This window comes from Pan troglodytes, chromosome 18 (assembly GCF_028858775.2).
Source record: "Pan troglodytes isolate AG18354 chromosome 18, NHGRI_mPanTro3-v2.0_pri, whole genome shotgun sequence".
NCBI lineage: Eukaryota > Metazoa > Chordata > Mammalia > Primates > Hominidae > Pan > Pan troglodytes.
The window spans coordinates 66,474,420-66,496,145 of NC_072416.2; the positions used below are offsets into that span (position 1 = coordinate 66,474,420).

At 47.4% G+C, this 21,726-nt stretch overlaps 1 protein-coding gene across 1 annotated transcript in view; it reads right to left on the bottom strand.

Moving 5' to 3' along the window:
* The window catches only part of SMPD3 (sphingomyelin phosphodiesterase 3), a 90,168-nt gene extending 68,752 nt beyond the window's left edge, over window positions 1–21,416 (bottom strand). Inside the window, exon 1 of the mRNA XM_009431095.5 lies at window positions 21,251–21,416. The gene's annotated coding sequence lies outside the window, so the exon portion shown is untranslated. The remainder of the gene's footprint in view (window positions 1–21,250) is intronic.
* Window positions 21,417–21,726: the final 310 nt, after the last annotated feature.

Below are 21,726 nucleotides of genomic sequence, written 5' to 3' on the forward strand. Positions count from 1 at the left end.
CGAGCGGTTCTCCTGCCTTAGCCTCCCGAGTAGCTGGGATTACAGGAGAGTGCCACCATGCCTGGCTAACTTTTGTATTTTCAGATACAAAAGAGACAGGGTTTCACCACGTTGGCCAGGCTCGTCTCAAACTCCTGACCTCATGTGACCCACCTGCCTCAGCCTCCCAAAGTGCTGGGATTAAGGCGTGAGCCACCATGCCCAGCCTTAAACTAAGGTCTATCTGATTTCAGAGATGATCTTACCACTTTTCTGTATTGTCAAACTTGCCAGACGGCAAGGAAGAACTGGGAGGAATAATGAATGCATCTAGTGAAAGAATTGGGACCCTAAGACATCTGGAGGCTCTGGTAGCAACTGTCCAATAGAACTTTCTGCAGTGATGGAAATGTTTTGTTTCGACACTGTCCAATATGGTAGCCTGTAGCCACACATGGTTATCAGGCACTTGAAATGTGGCTTGGGTGACTGAGAAACTGAATTTTTAATTTAATCTTATTTATTTATATTTAAATAGTTACACATTGCTAGAGGCTCCCATACCGGACAGCACAACCCTAGTGCTATGGGCAGAAGTCAACAAGATGATTCTGGGTTGAGAACTGTGTAACATCTAACATTTGGGTCACAGGAGTGGGATGGGGAGTTAAAAATGACTGGGGTCGGGGGGTGCTGATGCATTGTGAGCAGTCACCTCCAAATGTGGGAGCTGAAACATCGAATCAGAGAAAGGAAGGAGGAAGGGAGTGGGCAGGACAGAGGGGACGGGAGGAGCTTGGCAAGCGGGGGCAGGTACAAGACAGGTTCACCTGAGGATCCAGTCCCTTGTTCCCTGTGCTCGAGACCCAGAAATGCAAAGGAAAGATGAAGACTTCAGAGAGGGGAAGGTCTCATGCCACTTAGTGGATCTACCCACAGGGAAGCATCTTCCTGTGCCTCTGTCAGCGTCTTAGACTTCCCATGAGCTATGTCCACCTTCATCCACACCCCATTTCTATGTTTGCTTTGGAGTGTCTGAGCAGCCAAGGCCTCATCCTTGGAGCAGGGAAGTAAACATCATGGAGACAAACTCACTTGACTTCACTTAGAAAGGCTAATGACCCAAGATTTTCCAGCTCAAAGGCCCTGAGCATCTCCCAAGAAGATATGGCCATGGTAAAAAGACATTAGGAAGCAGAGGGCAATAAACCGTGTATGATCAGAAAGAGTAGGACAAATCCTTGACTAGTGTGCCAGAGGCAACGCTTTGAACAGAAGAGCCACACAGGCTGCCTCAAACAGCCACTCCACCCTGGTTTACAAATTGAATGCATCCTTCACCCTGCTCCCGCCCCATTCTGCAGATTTGCAGGGAGCAGGAGCAGCAGCAGAAGGGCCTGGGCAGCTTGCTCCAGAAGAGACTCCTCATCCTGGATTTTCAAAGGGGAGGGTGGGTTTATCCCTTTGTCCTTATACTGTCTTGAGTCTGGACTTCAAAACGTAAGAGGTAAATAGCAGAACCGGTCACAGAGAGAAAAGGGCTTCCCAGGAAGTCATGCTGGGAACTGGAACATCTAACCCCCTATTTTCCATGTCTGATAAAGAAAGAGAAAAAGTGAGCTTGGGATGTTTGCAAGAGGCAGTCCCTAAGGTCCCCACATCACAGAACCCTCTGTCGATACCTGAACTAGGGGCTGGAGGAGGTCACACTTGGTCCCTGCCTTAGAGAAGGGAGGCAGACCTGGACACAGATGGTCATGCACAGCAGCGTGTGCAGAGAGCCCAGAGGAGACCAGGCCCAGTTGGGTTCTGCTGTCTAGGAACTATGGTCACATAAAAAATCCCAGCAGACAATGGTGACTGTGGTCATAGCAGGTCAGCCTAGTCAAGCCAGGGGAAAGTCAGTCTCAGTGATGTAACTATATCTGGCTGCCCTGTGGGAGATGACCCCTCTCTGCTGGCTATACATTGGGTGCCATAGACAGGGCAGACATGCGCTATGGGCTAGGCCATTGCAGTGTTATAGACTCGGAGTTGGCCCCAGCCTACCAGGTACCCTGAGATGGGGTGCATGGAAGCCCCAGGGCTGGATTGCTAGTGGTCTAATCTCCATTGTGGGCAAAGCCAACGCCTGTCTGCTTTCTTGCTGGATACAGTGGGCTCCATTCCAGTCTAGCTGTCTGCCAGATCCTGCAAAGCTCAGTGTAATAGGGGCTGCCAGAGCCAGGCACCAGTCAATGCTGCATGAGGGCTGGTTAGTGCTCTGTGCTTGAGAAGGGTTGTTCTGGAAATCTCAGTTAGCCTCTGTGCCCAGTGATAAGGGCCCTCTGACTGCTATGGAAACCTTGGTGCTGGGCTGGATTTCCTGAGAAGGATCTGGGTAGGTTTGGGGGCACAGCGCTTCAAGGCTCCTGTATTGATTCCAGGAGTATAATTGTTTCTGCTCTCAGCAAGACCTCGAGGGCAGAAAAAAGGAGCTTGGGGTGCATGCAGTGGGCACCACAGGCCCTTACTCCTGCAGGGTTGCGTGATCAGTTGCAGCCCAGCTGGGGAGGGGTGGGGATGTGTAGCCCAGGGCAGACACTGGCCTGTCCTAGTTACTCTTGTCAGCAATGAGTATGAGCCCTTTAGGCTGTGCCCTTCTCTGTGCTTTTCAAAATGAAGGACTTGAGGACAAAGGGAGGGACCTTTTCCTGGGACCAAGCAGTGTGTCCTTTCTTAGGAGAGGGTAGTGAAGTCTGGGTCAGCAGCAAGGAAAGGAAGGGGTTAGAAGTTACAATTCCCAGGATGGCTTCCTGGAAAGCCCTGTTCTCCCTGAGACCAGTTCTGCTATTTACCTCCTGCCCTTTGAAGTCCAGACTCAAGACAGTATGAGGACAAAGGGATAAACCCACTCCCCTCTTTGAAAGTTTAGGATGAGGAGTCCCCTCTGGAGCAAGCCGTCCAGGCCCTTCTGCTGCTGCACCTGTTACCCCCTAAATCTGCAGAGTGGGGTTGGAGTGGGGTTAGGAGCACATTCAATTAAAGTGGGGCCAGGCTTCCAGCATGAGTATAGAGGAGGTGGTACCCAAGGTCAGCTTTGACCTGACAGCAGCAAAAGCTGCCCTCCCTCCCCCAGCCACTAACATACTCCCCTCTTCCCTCTATGCCCCCTCCCTCCACCAAAGTTTCTCTTTCTCCTTAATAATGCATAGGATAACACACAGGCCTTAGAAAAGCCCACCACGGTGCCCCTCTGTGAATACTGGGTGCAGATGCTTCCTACCTCCTCCCCAGTCATGCTTTATCGACTGCAATGCTAGGGCCATGGGTTGTGATTCTGTGGTGAGAATCAATTTCATAGATGTCAATAAACTAAGAGGAGGATTAATTTAGACTCCGAGGCTGAGCATGACAGCTATTTTGGGTCAAGTCCACATTTCATTCCTAAATGGACTCTAGCTGACCCATCCTTTCCCCTGGTCTGGCTCCTTACCCTTCATTCTGAGTTCAGCACGCTGAGTTTGGCTACATGCCTATGAAGAAGCACTGGGCTAATTTCCAGTCTTGGGGCCTTCTCCCTCCCCCTGCCCCATCACCCCACTGTTCATTATAAAAGCCAAAAAACATGGAAGAGAATTTGGAAACACATCATGCAGAATCACGCCCCTCTCATAGCAAGAAATACTGTTTGGCCTTCCTCTTCTGCCTGGATCCATGCGTGTGATGGCTGAACCGGGACACTCTCTTTATGGTCTATTTATTCAATTAATGTTAGATCCATCTCCATGTGGCCTTTGAGTCTTCGAGAGCATCATTTCCAGTGGCTGCAGAATGTCGTGTCAAGTGGATAGACATGCACTATTGAATCATTTGTCTTCTGTGCACATTGTTGCTGGAAGCCAGGTCATCTGACCTGATTTTGGCCCATAATGCATATTTGCCAGTCCCTGTGCAGGGAGTGGGGGCAGAATTTAGATATATTTCTTCATGAAACATTTAGGAACTGTTAGCTAAAGGCAGGGCACCATACCAGTGGGAGGACAGGGATTGAGGGAGTAAGAAAATGTGGCCTTAGATTTTCAGTTACTTGAGATTGTAACTGGCAAGGAGCCAGGCCACCAAGTCTCACATAATAAAGGGGGCTGCCGACTCCCAGGGAAGTGATGACATGCTTGGTTCTGAGAAAACAGCCTCTCAGATAATTGGAACTTGCCTTGTAGACATTAGTGCATGCCCTTTAATTTGTTACTAATGATAAGACAATAAGGTTCGGGACTAATTTACTTAAAAATAAAAGTAAAGAGTCTAGGGACTTTTTCTGTATTAGCTTCAGTTGCAGTCAGAATCAGTGCCTTCTGACGTTTCTTGAGTGAGAGAAGGGATGTGGAGTTAAAGCTGTCCTGCTGGCAATTGTATCAGACCTGGGAGTTTTTCCCACATGGACTCCCATTTATAATGTGCATGGGGCAGGAGTGGGGAGCCTGAAAACCACTGTTTGACATGAGAATAATAATAACTGCTATGTTTACTGAGCTTGTACTGCAAGACTGTACTAGACACTTTACTTACGAAACAGGATTTTGGCCGGGTGTCGTGGCTCACGCCTGTAATCCCAACACTTTGGGAGGCCAAGGCAGGCGGATCACTTGAGGTCAGGAGTTCGAGACCAGCCTGGTCAACAAGATGAAAACTTGTCTCTACTAAAAATACAAATATTAGCCAGGCATAGTGGTGGGCATCTGTAATCCCAGCTACTTGGGAGGCTGGGGCAGGAGAATGACTTGAACCCGGCAGGTGGAGGTTGCAGTGAGCTGAGATCCTACCACTGCACTCCAGCCTGGGCAACAGAGCAAGACTCTGTCTGAAAAAAACAAAACAAAACAAAACAAAAAAACCCAAAACCAAAAATTAGCTGGGTGTGGTGGTGCGGGCCTGTAATCCCAACTACTCGGGAGGCTGAGGCACGAGAATCACTTGAACCCGGAAGGCAGAGGTGCACTGAGCTGAGATTGTGCCACTGCACTCCAGCCTGGGTGGCACAGCAAGACTCTGTCTCACAAAAAAAAAAAAGAAAAGAGAAAAAAGTAACAGAATTTTCTTTACAATAATCCTTTATGGTAGGTATTATTTTCTTCACTTTTGAAAAGAGGAGATTGCAAATTACAAAAGTTACGTGACTTGTTAGAGGACTCACTTCTTCCTTCTCCAAAGCCACTCTTTCCAGAGTGGTCTCATGCACATTTGCCTTTTAAAATAAAATGGTAACTGGATAGCAATCCAGACCTAGGATTCTTATATAAGAGAAATTATATGTAATAATTTTAGAAAGCTCTCTTAAAGTAATTTACTTTCCAATGAAAGTATGTACTTAGAGCTGAAATTGATAAGAATATATGTTTATAAAAAGTACTTAAGTTTATTTTTGTCCTTTTCAAAAGAGACAGTACCTTGTAGTTATAAAAGCCTTTAAATTAACATACCACATCAGTGGGCTAAGAACCTCATCTCATCCTTACTTGTTTTACTGGTAGATTAAAAACTTCAGGAAATTTACAGACTTTCTGCTCTGCCCTGAGAAGTAAGGAGACCAGACCAGAAACCACTGACCAGCAAATCTTAGTGGGGGTGCAGAGTCTGTCTGGCAGCTAAATGTATGAGGTGGGCAGAAGAAAATTTGAGGGGTCCAGAGTGAGCATTCCAAGTGCCAGGGCAGCCTGCGTCTGGTTTTAAAAATTTGACTTTGTTTTTCTTTTCTTTTCTTTTCTTTTTTCTCTTTTTCCGAGACAGGGTCAGCCAGGCTGGAGTGCAGTGGTGCGATCATGGCTCACTACATCTCAACCTCCCAGGCTCAAGTGATCCTCTCACCTCAGCCTCCAGAGCAGCTGGGACTACAGGTGTGTGCCAGCATGCCCAGCTAATGTTTTTGGTTCTGGTGGAGATGAGGTCTCACTATGTTGCCCAGGTTGGTCTTGAACTCCTGGGCTCAAATGACTCTCCTGCCTTGGCCTCCTAAAGTGCTGGGATTACAGGCATGAGCCACCATGCCTGGCTGTTGTTTTTCTGGATTACTGAAATAAACACAGTTCATAATCATGTAAGTCAGAGAGAGCCATTGGTTTTGTTTTTGGATGGCATAGAGTAGGCCATACCCAAGGTGATGATTTATTCTGATTCTTTCGTAAGAACCTTCTACTGCATCTGACTGTGGATATTTAAATGCTCTCATCACCAGCCTCTGTGGCATCCCTGCCTCACACTCAATCCATTTGCCCGACCCTCATGTGTTCAGAGGGTCTGACTGCAGGCACAGCTACCTGCATCTGCCATTCCTTCCCCACATTTATGGAGTGATGTCCAGTCAGCAGGCTGATGTACACCTTTGATATTCTGTGTTGAGTTTGGGGCTAGAGATGAATTCAGGAGTCCATAGCACATAAGGGGGAGCTACATCCCTGTACAAGAGTGGGCGAGGTCACCAGGGCATGGCAGATGGGGTATGCAAGGAGACCAGGCTATGTCTTGGGACAACCACGTTGGAGCTGCCAGTGGAATATGGAAGGGTGGAAAGGATGAGATAGGAGGAGTGGGAGCTGAGTTAGGAGAATGCAGTGCCCTGGGGCAGAGGATTTCAAGTAGGCAATGAGCTAGGAGGGCCTGGATGAGCGAAGAAGCCCAGGCTGTGTGGGGCCTGCTGGGATTCCTATCTGCTGCCCTTGCTTGTTAATTTTTACCCAAACCCCATGAATATATGGTCTCAAATCTTGGAAATTCTAAACCCTATCTATGAGAATGAGTCTTACTCTTTTTTTTCTAGTTCATTTTTTTTTTTAGGTCATGGAATATTATTTGATCATTAAAGAACACGGGAAGAAAAAGTGAAAAAAAGAAAAATTAAAAATGCCTAAATTTCAACCTTTCTAAACAGACCATATGTTAACATTTTGGTCTATTTTCTTTCAGCGGCTTTTCAGTGGTTTAGGATTTTGAAAACTGCTATTATAATTATATTGTATACATAAATGTGTACTAAATTTAACACATGTTGCAGGCATGAATTTATGGCTTTTAAAACATGGCAAACATCATTCAGACTGGTACAAAGTTCAGTACCCACCTTTTAATTAAATTTTCATTATATTACTCCTTTCCGTTGTTATATATGTTTTGGTTATTTGAGGTCAGGTACTGAGAGAAGAATGTAAATTTATGCCCACAACTGTCATTTGGCCAGCTTCTTGTATTTCTAACGGTAACAAATTTTGCCTCATGTATTTCGATGCTAAAGTACTGAGTGTACAAATGTTCAGAACAGTTATGCTTTCACAATTGCTCCTATGAATATAAAATTACCCTTTTTATCCTGCTTGACACTGCTTATTGCCTTAAATTGTGCTTTGTCTGATATAGCCACTCACGCTTTTTCTTTTGTTTGCATTTACCTGGGATAGCTTTGCCTACCCTGGAGCCATTTAATTTTAGGTGAGTCTTCTGTATGAATTTAATCTAGAACCTTTGTCTTCTTACAAGGGAATGTTAAATGCTTACATTTATCGTCATAACCATTCCAGGTGGCCCCCTGTCATCTTGTTTTATGTTTTTTGCATTTCCTTTCTTTTCTGACTTTTGAGCAATAGCTGATGATTTCTTTTCTCTTTTGCAGTGATTTGGAAGGGAGACATCTTGTTTCTCACTCCACTGATCCGCGTTCTATTGCCTCCAATGAATGTTTTAATTTGACTCTGTGTTCGGTTTCTAAGCAGCTCTGCTTATCTCAGCTTGCCCTTCTCATCTCCTTTGGTGGAGGCGACATCCTCTGCAGAGTGGTTTTAAAGGACCTATGTTGGTTTTTCTTTGTTTGCTAGCTCCAGGAAGGGAGTCCTGCATGCCTGGAGCAGGAGAGTGGCAGGCCACTCCTAGGAGGTGCCCCAGTGCTTCCTGCAAGATGAAGGGATTGTCCAGGCCACAGGGTGTGTGTGTTTGGCAATGGTGGGTGGGAGGCGTGGCAGAAAGTGTCATCACTACTACCTGTGTTTGGAAGCCCTTCCTTTTGGCTCCACTGGCCCTTGTTTGAGAAAGACAGCCCGAGCAGATCTGGTCCCTGCTGGCAGGGATGAACTCTTTACAGAGAGAGGGTTCTAGGGCTGAGGGACCAGAGTGAGGGTAGGTTGGGGGAAAGGGACCTGAGCTGACCCTTGCCTAGAAAGGTGGGTCAGGGCCTATTGGTCTCAGCTGGGAAACTTCCTGGGCATACAAACTGTTTTAAAAAATCCTTTTAAAGACTTGTAAATGGAATTTCAGTGAGGGCTTTTTCAGTGCCTCCATTTGTCTACTCTCTTAACCAGGTATTGCTCTAATATATTGCATATTAAAACTCTCTACAGGGCAATTAGCAGCTTTAAGTGGTTTGTTTAAAATTAAACACTCCGGCATTTTTTTTTTTTCATTTATTCAAGTTGGTTGCTCCCCCGTATCCCCTAACACAGAGGTGCCAGTTCTGCTGAGGGCCACAGACAGGGAGGGCTGGGGCCTGGGAAAGGCAGGGTGGGGGCTGGCTGGGGTGGGAGGGACATCCTACCAGGGCCCAAGTTCTCCAGAGGGAGACACAGGCCAAGAAGGGCCTCATCTTCTGGGGGGCCTGAGGGGCAGGAGTGGGACTGGCCTGCTGTCAGTGATCCTCTGCCTGACTCGGACAAAGCTTTCCCAACGGTGGCCTCAGGGACAGGCCACAGGTCAGAAGACCACTGGTGAGAAGGAGGCAGGCAGTGTGTGCACTGGTCAGTGCTATGGCAGGGCCAGCCTGGCTACTGGGGAGGGTGGTGAAGCCAGTGGCACCTCAGGAGATCTAAACCATTTCCACTCTACACCAAAGTCTGCACCCCACAAACACCAAGTTCCTCTGGAACCAGAATCTTAGCTAATCCTCTGCGATCCCTTGGAACATTTCAGCTGGAATCAAGTGGTAGCATCACCAGGGTCCCAAAAAACAAGTGCCGAGGAGGTCTCAGGGCAAGGACAATCTCAGGCTTGGTCACTGGAGATCAAAGTCATTACTCTAACCTCCATGCTGCTCCACCCACATAGTCAAGATAGCCACTGCCAAACCCTCAGAGCACCAGATTAGGAAACTGAGGTCCAGAGACATAGGTGATATATCCAAGTTCATGCAATAGAATAATCTGAATTCCTTACAGCATCTAAAAGTATTCCAATACATTGGCTTTTCCCCTTCTATGTGTGTTGATATAAACCCTGTGACCCAGGTGCTACTGTCTGGACCCAACACACAAGAGCGTGCATGTGTGTGTGTGGTGTGTGTTCCCCCTGGTAGAATTATTCACTCCTCCCCCTGGTAGGATTATGCTTCCAGTGCTCTCTGCTCCTCCTTCCATATTACCACTTATCTTATCTCACTGCACTGTAGTTATCTATCTCTGTCTTCCTTCTAGGACTTGAGTACCAAGCAGGGACTTTGTGCTCTTCTTTGCACATAGTAGTAGGCACACAATGGATTTTGTTAAATGAATGTTGATGAATTCACAACGCTCCACTCACTACATATAGGTCACTATGGCTTGGTCTTATTAAATGTGCAATCCCATTATAATAAATTAATTTAAAATTATATTCTTCTGAAGGTTAACAGTGGAAAAACTGTACTTTGCTCAGCATACCATGCCTGTGGGACGGACACATGGCTGCTTAGACCACACTAATTCATGGTGCCCCTTGTGGCAGCATGCTCTAATTGCAGGCAAAGGGTCTCAAGAGCTTGTCTTTCAAATAAGGAATACAAAGGCAAATCATCCTCACCGACTGTATACAAGCTTCTGAAATACACCAGCCTTTGCCTCTACTCTGCTACCCCAGGTTCCACATACCAGGTCTGCTTAGACCTGGTGTGAGATAAGGTTGGCAGTATTTATAAGATCCCGACTTGCCTCACCTGTTGGGCTACATTAATTCCAGAGGCGTGAGGAAGCACCCAGAAGGGAATGTCATGAAGTGGCCATGTGCATTTGCACATTTTCTACACTGCATCTCTTGTTCTGTTTTAGAATTGACTACCTCCCTGAGGACAGGGACTGTATCTCATTCACTTCCATCTCTCCAGTGTCTGACACAGGGTTCAACACAGAGTAGGAGCCAGTTGTGTGAGCAGGGCGTGAATACTTGGTCCTGGCTGATGAAGTTGCTCTGATGTAACCAAACAGCCCTACTTTCTGATGCACAGCCGTTCCAAACATCCGTGCCTTTATTGTTATCATTCTGATTTCTCAACTTGATTTTGTTTTCCAGAAGTCACCATTCAACCCTGTCGAGTTCAGCATGTGCTGACACACATTGTTACTGGGGTCAATGGCCAGATGAGCCCTTAACATTTCATTTCCAAGTGTTTGTCATTTCTCATTAGTTATATGTTTATAATCACTAAGGTCTTATCCCTGGACAACTTGTCAAAATTGTTGTGGCCTTGCCCACCCTTGCACTCATCCTTCCAGAACTGTGGAGAGCATCTGGAATCCTGGCATGACTTTTCAAAGAAAACACAGTGATCTCTTTCATCCTCTATTATCTTGCACATCAAAACTCTTTACTCATCAAGAGACTGTCTCATAGCTGTGAAAGTTACCTCCTCACTGCCTTGCATCCTCCACAGAACTGCAGGTGCCTCTTGGAAGAAGTGCTGCATCTGTGCCCCTCTCCTTTCCTGCCTTTGTTTTCCATTGTCATTAGAAGCGTAGCCATGGAGAGAAATCTGGCGCAGAGTGCAACTGCAGCCATTAGAAAAGACAGATTTTCCTTCTAACCAGCCTAAGGAGGATGGGGTTTGGTTTTCAGCCCCTGCAGCCTACAGAGAAATAAGCAGAATGAATTCAAGATGGCATGTCCAAAAAAATCTCCTTTTGTAAAACAAGCTGTTTGCACAGGAGCAGGTGACTGATGGGTGCTGCAACCAAAAAGGGCTGTGGAATTTGCAATGACCCCAACTCAGGCCCTCCCAGCAGCCACCCTGGGAGGCAGCTGCTCAGGAGTGTCACTGGGAATCATGAACCAAAGGATACTATTGCCTGCCTCCCAGTGCACAGGGAGCAAATCTTCTGCCTCCTCCCTCACAGAGAAAGCCTCTCCTAAGCTTTGTGCTTGGGTTTGGGCACTGCAGCTGTTCTTGGCATCTGTGCTTCATGGCAGCCATTACTGCCTGCGACTTGACACAGGCAGGAATCCTTGTGGCAGACCTGCTACCCTTCTCCTGCCCAGGGCTTTTGTGAAGACCAAATGAGAGAAATAATGTAATTTATTTGAAAACCAAATAGTACTGGTAGGAATGCTCAACTGTGGTGCTACCTGGCAATACCCTCCAGAAGCTCTGGCTTTGAGACACTTGGTGAGCACACTCAACACTGCAACAAATTACCCAGATTCAGTGAGATGCCTCAAACTGATGGCTTCAGATTTCATATCCCTTTCTTTGCCTATGAGCTTTTTTGGTTCTCTAACACTTGTTAGTCTGACATTCAAGGCTTTCTCAACTCTTCTTTCCAAACATCTATTTCATATGGAAACTCTTCTCCATTTCAGTGCTCCCAAACATACCATTGTCATTCCTACCCCTGTTCATTTGATCACAACTTACCCTTGCCTTCCTTCCCCATCCCACTCACCCCTCAGAGATTATCCATATTGTACCCATGCTTGAAGACCAAGCATAAGACTTCTCCACAAGTTGACCCACAAATCACCCTCCCTCCTTCAAAATAATAGTTACTGGGTTCTTGCTGATCTTGAACCAGAGAAGCAGTGATCTCAGTGGTTAAGAACAGGCTCTGCAGTCAGATTGCCTGGGTTGGGGTCCTGGTCCTCTTACTGTCTGCGTGACCTTGAGCAAGTTACTTAAAGTCCCTGAGCATTGCTTTCCTCAGCCGTAAAGTAAGGATAATAATGGTATTCTTTTACACATATGTATCGCTGAGCACAATGCCTGACCCACTGTAAACACTTGAACGAGGGTTAGTATTGTCTCTAAGCATTTTCATATATGTTGCCATGTAATTGCCATGGCAGGAAAAGTTAGTTTTATTGCCCCAGAGGAGAAAGACGAAGTCTGGAAAGGTTAAAGCACTTGCCCAAGGCCACACATTTGATGGTAAAAATGTGATTCAGACTCAAGTTTGGTTGGCATCCATAGCTTTTCCACTGCCATAGCCAACTTGCCTTAATCAGGACTCCTGTGGTTACTCCAGCCCCCGTTCCTTGGTTCACTCTGCATATGAGCATCTCTCCTCTCCCCAGCCAGACCCTGGTCTCCTCCTGGGGAAGGGTTCTCAAAACACCCCACTCTAGCTATCCATCATTTGGCATTTGTTGAATTAACAAAAGAAAGAATGAGTAGGAAAATGTGCATATTAACACCAGACTATCCCCAAATAACTTAGCACTGGTACTTGGTACCTGAAAGTCAGGGGCCTCCCAACAGAACCAGAGGTGAGCCTCCCTCCACCTCAATTCACCCGCTATGCTTTGAGTCAGGAAATCTGTGTTGCTCTCCTGCTAAAACATTTGAAGTGATCCTCACTTTTCCTGTAGGACTAATCTGAGTATTTTCTTTACAGTTCAACGTGCTCTGTTAACATAAGCCTTCACTGAGCTTAATACATATTTCTTTGGCTGTCTTCCTCCAGAAGGCAAACTTTTGGAAGAAAAGGTGATGGGTGAGAACAGCAACAATATGTGTTCCCTCAGAGCTATGCAGTGAATGGACCCATGGCCTGCCCTAGGAGTCAGGAGAAATGGCTCTGGGCTCTGGTTTCCAGATTTACGTTCTCTCTTTTTAAAAGCAAAGCTACTTGTAAAGTGCTGTAAACACCGAGGTCAGAACTTCAGGGTAAACATGATGGAGAACAATGCCCATTTTGCTACTTGCCTCATTATCCCAGGAAAGAGCCTCATGTGTGTTAATTGGACAGAGAAGAACATGAAAGATCGTGTAGAGTGTGCCCAAAGTTACTGATATCCTACGTTTTGGTGTAGACACACTTAATCAGGTGAAACTGTCCTTTCAATCTCCTCAGGCACTGAATAAGGATGGGGAATGACGCAGTAGAGTTGTAGAAAAGGCACTGAAGATTCTGAACAGCAAATTCTCTTTCTTTTTTTCATTGTTTTTTTGAGACGGTCTCATTCCAGTAGCCCAAGCTGGAGTACAGTGGTGCAATGTTGGCTCACTGCAGCCTCTACCTCCCATGCTCAGGTGATCCTCCCACCTCAGCCTCCTCCTGAGTAGCTGGGACTACAGGTGCACACCACCATGCCTGGCAAATATTTTGTATTTTTAGTAGAGATGGGGTTTCACCATGTTCCCCAGGCTGGTCTTGAACTCCTGGACTAAAGAAATCCACTCGCCTCGACCTCTCAAAGTGCTGGGATTATAGGCGTGAGCCACTGCGCTTGGCCTGAACTGCAAATTCTATATTAAATAACAAAAAGTTCTCTATTAAAGAATACCTGAAATCCCATTTAGTCACAGCTGTCATTTGTTGAGTGCCTACTATGTACCTGATGTTTTATTTGTATTATCTAATTTAATCCTCACTACAACCTGCAACAGAGTTGGTACTATCTCCATTTTACAGAACAGAAAACTGAGACTCAGTGTCTTGTCAAAGGCCAATAAGTGGCAGAGTAGCTTTGACCTTGGGTATGTCTGATTCCTGTCCAGAATTTTTCTCCCAGAGCACAAGGTTGTCATTCCCCTGATTCCCCTGAGGAATCTGGGAGTCCAAGAGACTTAGAGCTCTTGAGTCATCTGGTACAATCATCCCCTTCCTCAACTCATTAGCTGAAGTCAAGACCTGTGCATAATGCAGTTAGCTAATTTGTTTATTCATTGTATGCTTATGTAAATGGCTTGAAATCTTTTCTCAACATGATTATCTGCCAGAAAATAGGGGCCGCATACTTAGCAAGTGTTTTCAATCATGTTTTAACTAGTAATAAATCTTTTGCTTGATTTATCTGAAAATTGTCTGCTTGCTCTCCTTCCTGTTGCCCTTATCTTGTAACACTTCATAAGCTTCCTCCAATAGTAATAACAATAGTTAATATTAAGTGAACACTCACTCTGGACCTGTCAGTCACTGTTCTAAGTGATTTAGCTCAAAACCTAGGAGGTAGGCTTTATTATCACCTCATTCTGCAGGTGAGGAAACTAAGGCACAACTTGCTCAAGTTTATGCAGCCCAAATAGCAGAGCCAGGATTCAAATCCCAGGCTAATTGATTACAGACCTACTTTGCTAAATGCCTCAGTTTATAAAGAAAATATCCTCCTAAATGGAAGCAGTCTAGAACAACACTGCCCAGTAGAAATATAATGTGAGTTATAAATGCAAGCCACATATACAATATAAATTTTCTAGTGGCCACATTATAAAAGTAAAAAGAAACAAGTGAAATTAATTTAAATATATTTTACTTAATATATCTAAAATATTATTTTAACCTGTAATCAATATTACCATTACTAATGCAACATTTTACATTTTTTATACTAATTTTTCAAAAGCTAGTGTATGTTTTATACTTATAGCACATCTTAATTGCCACTAGACATATTTCAAGTGCTTATGGCCCCATATTAGACAACAGATATATAGACAGACATTCTACTTTTCCTATTTTTTTCTATTATTTGTTTCTATTTCAACTTTATTTTAAAAATCTTTTAAATTAAAAAAAATTTTAGAATCTTGCTCTGTTGCCCAGGCTAGGGTGTGGTGGTACAATCATAGCTCATTGCAGCCTTGAACTCTTGGGCTCGAGCAATCCTCCCATCTCAGCCTCCCAAGTAGTTGGGACTACAGGCATTCACCACCATGCCTAGCTAATGTTTTTATTTTTTATAGAGACGGGGGTCTCACTATGTTACCCAGGCTAGTCTTGAACTCTTGGCCTCAAGCAAGCCTCCTCCCTCAGCCTCCCAAAGTGTTGGGATTATAGGCATGAGCAACCGTGCCTGGGCTATTTCAACTTAAAATTTGGGTTTTGCATTGGTATTGGATCAAAGAAGCCTATGTTAACGGAAATGTGTCCTTTGGGTAATTAAATGAACACAGCAACAGTTTAGGACAGTGGAAAGAACATGCTTTAGGCATTAAAAAATCTGGGTTCTAAGCCCCATCTTAGAACCACTAACCAGGGCTGTGGCCAGAGCAGCCCTCAACTTCCCTCGCTGTCTTTCCTCATGTTAAAAAGACATGATGGTTTATGATTATTAATATCCTTTCCATTTCTAAAGCTCTTTCTGCTTACAGCACACATTATTTCAGGGTTTCTGTGTCTGTTTCCTTATTCCGTCCAAGATTTCTATAAGAAAGGACTTATCCCACATTGTGGTTGTGTTCCCTGTGCCCAGCTCTGTGGCTGACACATTTTTGTAGGCACAAGAAATGTCTGTTGAATGAATGGAAATCCAGTCCTCCTTTGAGGGACTCCTGGGCCTCCCAGTTCTTGCCAGAATGATCACAACAGCCTTAGCAATTAATTGCACTTTCTCATATTAGCCTAAAATCTTAACAATCTAAGCTTTCTAAAGGGTTATAGCCAGGATTAGAAACCATTTCCTGATCCTGTGTGCAAAGGAGGTGGTACTCAGCCCTAGGTGTGGCTGCCTAGAGACCCCCACAAATGGCCTCCTTCTTATTACACGCTGTTCTGATGCTAAGGAGAGTTAATTAATGACTCTAAATAAGAAAACAATCAAATCTGTCTGCAGTCATATGAGTCAGAGCAGACCCAGATGGGGTGCCGGGTCCTTGGCTTCCAAGCGCCCTCGGGAAAAGCAGTAGCAGCCTTTGCTCCTTTCATCAGAGCTCTGCGAAGCCCCAGCTTGGAAGGGGAAGGAATCACTCAAAATGGAATGGAGACTCAGCTTGATATGAAGAATTTTTCTTAAAAGTCTAACCCCTTATCTGAGTGTTGTACAGACTGAGGCCCAGGGAGAGGAGAAAAAACATAAGTTCATTCCTTTCTATCCTCTTTAGACATCCAAACCGAATGGGGAGTTCTCAGAAACCGGCCCCTGTGTGTGTTGCAAGATTGGAGCAGTTGGAACTGCCACTTTAGGAGGACCAGACTTGTGGTCTGAAATTCACCAAACCCCAAACCTGCCCACCTTCTGGAGTCTTGCAGCCACATATGGAGGTAGAGCTTTGGTTGGGTGGCATAAGGACAGGAATGTGATGCTTCCCTGAGATTGGCTGAGGCCCACACAGTGAAAATTTTATTTAGGTGTTAGAGGCTTTGCTATGAAAATCTGAGAGTGCAAATAGGTGGAAGGAATCTCTTAACAATATCTGAGTGTCTTCAGCTTTGGAATAGGATGCTAGGAAATAAAGATAAGCTCTATTTCTTTGGCTGTATGTGTACTCTTTGTCAAATAACAGCTTCCTCATGTTTTTTTTCCTTCCTTTCTTAAAAACGAAAAACAATGACAACACTTTGTTGCCATCTACGCTTGGCTTCCTGTGAAAATTTTCCACAGTGGAAAGAAACCCCTGGGCTACTGGTCATGAAGGTCATTATACTACCCTTTCCCCATTCTTTGGTAACCAAGTTCAGTTAACAAAGCTGGATAAGATATAAAGTAGGTGGCACTATCCTTGCTGAACTTGGAAAGACTGATTTGTGTCTAAATCCTAGTGGGTCCGCAATCCTATTCCTCTGGCATTTGATTATAAACTTACATAGAATAATCCAATAGTTCAGTTTTATTTCTGTAATAGCAATAGGGAAAAAACAGTGGTTAGGAGGAACTTCCGGAGTTTGAGATCCAGGATGGAACCTAAATTCTTCCCCTTCTGTGTAACCTTGGGAAAGCCCTCAAAGCTTGGTTTCCTCACCTTGAAAGTGGGAATTATGCCACCACCTACCTCACAGGACTGTGAGGATTAAATACATTCTTACATGTGAAGAGCCTGAGTCAGAAAATGTTTCCTCTTATTAGCTCATAATTCTTTTAACAGGGATTGCTGATGAGTTTGTTCAAAGTAATGCAGTAATATCCACCACAGCTCTGTTTCCTCCTATTCCATTCTGTAATCAGCTTTGGGGAAATCCTCTTGGAGGCCATGGCCCTCAGCTCTTGCTTCTGGTCCACACCCTGAAGTCCTCCCTTCCCACCAGGTGGGTGAGGCCAGCACTCCAGAACCTTGGACAGCTCTCCTCCACAGTGATCCAGCTGGCTGCCCCAGGGAGCAGGAGGGTCTTGGGAAATTTTCCGAGAAAAGCTGCATTAGTGCAGTGATTTAGGAATACCAGGGCTGCAGTCTCATTTCCAGCATGCATACTGCCACTTGCATGCGTGTTCAGATTCTTCAACATGACCAGCCCTTCTGGAAATTTCTAAGGAGCCTCTCAGAACTGTTCACAAGATTTACCAAATCTTAGGGCCTTTTCCTTCTTTTCTATGAACTCCAAGAATTTTTTTGAGCCCAAAAAGAACAGAAACACCACCCACATCTTCCTGAATCTGCTGATATTTAATTTGTTTGGCTTCAGTACAAGGATTAAACATTCTTGATTAACTTCAAGTGAAAGCATAATGTATGAGCACGAGGAAATGTTTTACAAGACAAAGATACAGGTATAAATTAAAAGAAACATAAAATAACGTTATTGCCTGTAGGTGATGTTAAGCACCATTCTAATCAGGATAAGCAGGTGGTTCAATTTATGAGGCAATTTAGCTTTTCACTCTCCAATGCAGAATACAACACACCATATGCAGTCACCTTCCAAACAGGCAAGGAAGAGATTAAGTCCTATTTTTACTTTATGATACTGAGTCACATAGTTCAATGCAAATCACATGGATGCCAAAGTAAGAACAATACCAGGTATTAAAATACCTTCTTTCCTTTGCAGAGCTCTTAGGATTTTGTGACTGCATGAAATTCCTTCAGAGTAACTCCAGGAGAAGAGACACATGTCACCAGATGGGTATTTAGGACTGAGCATGTCTTATCTCTCTCCCCCACTTCTGTCATTAGGCCTGGAAAGCCGTATTTGCAGCTTTTTGCATTTGGTAATAGCCTCCAGAAGCCTTCATTTTCTGGGCTACATTGTTTTTGAGGAAAAGAGGGCTTGCCTTTGAAAAACGTTATTGACTAATTTAATAATGACAGAAAGAAGAGGATAAATGTGGAACAGGGAAAGAGGAGAAAAGAGTAGTAGAGGTAGAGGTAGAGACAGGAGATGCCTAAATCTCTTTGGCCTTGATAAGTGTTTTCCATGCATTGTCCTTATAAATGGGTTTGATGCCCACCTTCCACTGGTCAGAAACTTGAACAAAGACCTTCAAGCCCTCTTTAAACATTTCCATAGAGGTGAAGACAGCAGCAATTCCATGGCTTGAACTAGCTTGAAAGAACTTCAGACAAGAACATCAACTCAACACTCTGAAGGTAGGAGGGAGCCCCCCAATAGAAAGATTTGTGATTTTACCTGACAATGCTCACACCCACTCTGAGCCTCTACACCATGGGGGAGTGTTAGTTGCCAAATTGTGACTGGTTCAACCTCTTTCCAGCAGAGGTCGCTGTGGACACTGGGAGTGGATACTTGTGGGAACTGGATCAGGCAGCCTGGGCTAGATAGATGGTGGCTACATTGTGTAGTACTTGCTCTTTCTGCTGTTCTGCTGGCCATCATCTGGTCTCTCATCCTATGGGAAGTAGATCTCTGTGAAGATTATCTCAAAGCTGCACAGTACCTTTGCTATGCAAGTGCTGTGAAATCAGGGTCACTTATTGGGGAGGGCAGGTCTGGGAGGGGCACGCTTATCCTCTAGGGGTATCACCTTGTAGTGTATGTCTGTGTTACCCTTGTTTCCTCTCTGAGGAAACAGTATTTCTGAGACACCTAGTATTTCTGAGACACCGCCTGTGACTGACCAGCAACGTCAGCGCCATGCCCTTCCAGACATGGAGGCCAAAGTGACAAAAGTTGCCTTGCAACGTAGTCCTGCACCCACATCATAAGTGACTCTGTTGATGAGTCCCCTGCCAAGCCTCACTTGGAAACACATGGTGGTGGTGAGGGGGCAGAATTCTGGTCTTTGGAGCAGCCTATTACAGTAGGATAAAGCTTCTGATAAAATGGGAAGGGCAGGGCACTGGTGAGTATGTCAGGGTCAGACCTGAGACCTCAGAAGGGCTGAAGAAGGCTCCACATAGTTGTGAATTCCCCACTTACTGGGCCTTTCGCAGGCCAGGCAGGCTAGGCACAAAGCAACCTGAAGCTACCTTCACCCTGAGGGCATCCACTCGGACCCTAGGTCATTGCTGTGGCTTGAGAGTTAAAGATGTGACTACCCTGCTCCCCACCCCCACAACATCCAAGCCCATCAGTAAATGAGTAAGTGGTTCATCTACACACACACACACACACACACACACACACAGCCAGAAGCGCAAGCTCTGGCCGTGCCACACACATGAAGACTGAAACACACATGGGTACATTCATCTAGTCACACACATTCACACCCACACTCTGACCCACACCATCATCCATGCAAACCCTCACACACTTAAACACATCCCCTCCCCAGAACCAAATTTGACCTAACATGGCTGATGGGGCGTGGGAGGGTCCAGTCAGGATGTCCCTCTGGACCCTGGCCCACTCACGCCCCGTGAACTCCAGGCCCCTTGCTCAAGGTGGAGCCCCCACCTGTCCCTGTCCTAGTGGTCACAGGTCCTGAACGCCCCCACTCTCGGCCCCCGAGGGGGCCCTGGTCACCATCGCGTGCACAGAATCCTGGGTGCTTGGCTGGCCTTAGGGTAGGGGGTATGGGAAAAGAGAAAGATGTGGGGGCATAGTGCCCTGCCCTGGCTCAGCCGCCTCCTCCCTCGGGATTTTCCAACCCGGCTCGCGCGGGCCCGCTAGAAGCCGGTGCGCTTTGTCTCCCGCCCCGCTCCTGGCACGTTTCCGTGGAAGCTGCCCGCGCCGCGCCCGAAGCCCCCCCTCCGCGGCCGCGCCCCCCGCCCAGCCCGCGGCGCAGGCCTGCCAGTGCGGCGACCGCCGCTTTGTCCTCTCGAGGATGCCTGGGCCGAGCGCGAAAGCCCCATGCCTGGGAACAGCCACCGCGCGTCCTGGAAGCAGGTCCCCGATCCTCGGTTTGGGGTGCGCCCTGCATCGGAGCGGAGCAACCCCCAAAGATTCGCGGGCACGAGGTTGGGGGTAGCGTCTACCTGGAGCCCTTGAGTGCTTGAGGGGAGACCCGCCCCGTCCCGCTCTGTACATGCCCATCTGGGGTTGGCCCCCAGCTGCGGTGCCAGAGGCTCGGTCCCCGGGGCGTGGTGGGCTAGGGCGGGTCGTCTCGACTTAGAGCCCCAGGCCTGGATCCAGGTAGGGAGGGCCTGGGAGATAAGGCCCAGGTGGGGAGAGGTGGGGAGGGGTCCCTCGTCTCCTCGTACATCCCCCTACACTACCTCTCACACCCAGGCCACCCAACCCTCGGCGCGGGCCCGAGCGCGGGGGATTCCGAGTGTCAGTGCTTTCCTCCACCCGCGACTCCGAGAAGGATGGGGAGGGGTCTCCCAGCGTTTCCCTGCCACATTCCAATTCCACCCCTCACCAGTAACCTAGGAGGGTCCAAGTGGGAGGGGTAAGAGTCCTCTGTCTCTTCCACATCCTCGATCCTCCTCTTTACAAAACCCTAGGGCCAAGGGAGGAGGGGGGAATAGGGAGGGGGGCGAGTGTGGAGGAAGGGGCCTGGGCAAGGGTCTTCCCTGCATCCCAAGCAGCCCTTCCTTAATACCCCTGGGAGGGTCTGGGCTAGGGGAGCGGTCCGCGATCTCATCCATCACCACCAGACTCCTTTGTAACCTCGAGCAGCCGAAGTGTTGCGGGGAGGGGTCCCCCTGCCTCCAGTCCCTTCATCCCACAACACCTCATCCTCCCGTCCTGAGTAATCCGAGCAGCCCCGTCGCCAGGCACAGCGGGAGGGAGGGTCCAAACCTCCTCGCTCTCCCAGGAGAGATGGGGGTTGGGGGTGACCCCCAGCCCTCGCCCCTCATACCCAAGAGCCTTCTCCATGATAAAACGAAAACTAACCCAAGCTGCTCCGACCTCCGGCGCCCGGCCACGGGAGGCCCCTAGTCAGTCGGCGGCTGTCCGGGACCCGCGGTCCTGAGAGCAGCGAGAACACGTCCCGTCAACTCCCCAGCCCCTCACGCCTCGGTTCGCCCGCTCCCCAAGAAAACAAAAGCGAATTCAGCAGCACTGACCTCTGACGGCGGGCGGGAGGGCGGTCAGCGCCCGGCAGCGCACCCCGCTCCTCCCGGCTCCTCACAGCCCGGGCTCCCGGCCGCAGACCTGGCGGCGGCTGCAGCGGCGGCGGCTCTCGCGGCTCTCGGGTCCGGAGCCTCCCTCAGACTCAGCACCTGGAGCGGCGAACAGCTCCGCGCTTCATTCCTCTGACCCCGCCTCCCTCGCGCCGCCGGAGCCAATGGTGACCCGGACCCCGCCCAGGAGCCTGCCCATTGGGGGCGTCCTCCCCTCTCCCTCCGGCCCCGCCCGCAGGTTACCGGGTCTCTCCTTCAAGACCACAACCCCCAGAGACCGGCGGAGTTTCGCACAGCCTTCTGGGACTTATAGTTCTTTAAGGACGGGGAGTGGGCTCACGCCGCGGGTAGGCAAACAGAGCGGGACTGCATTTCCCAGAGTGCACTGAAGACACGGAGGCGCGGAGCAGGGCGGGAGG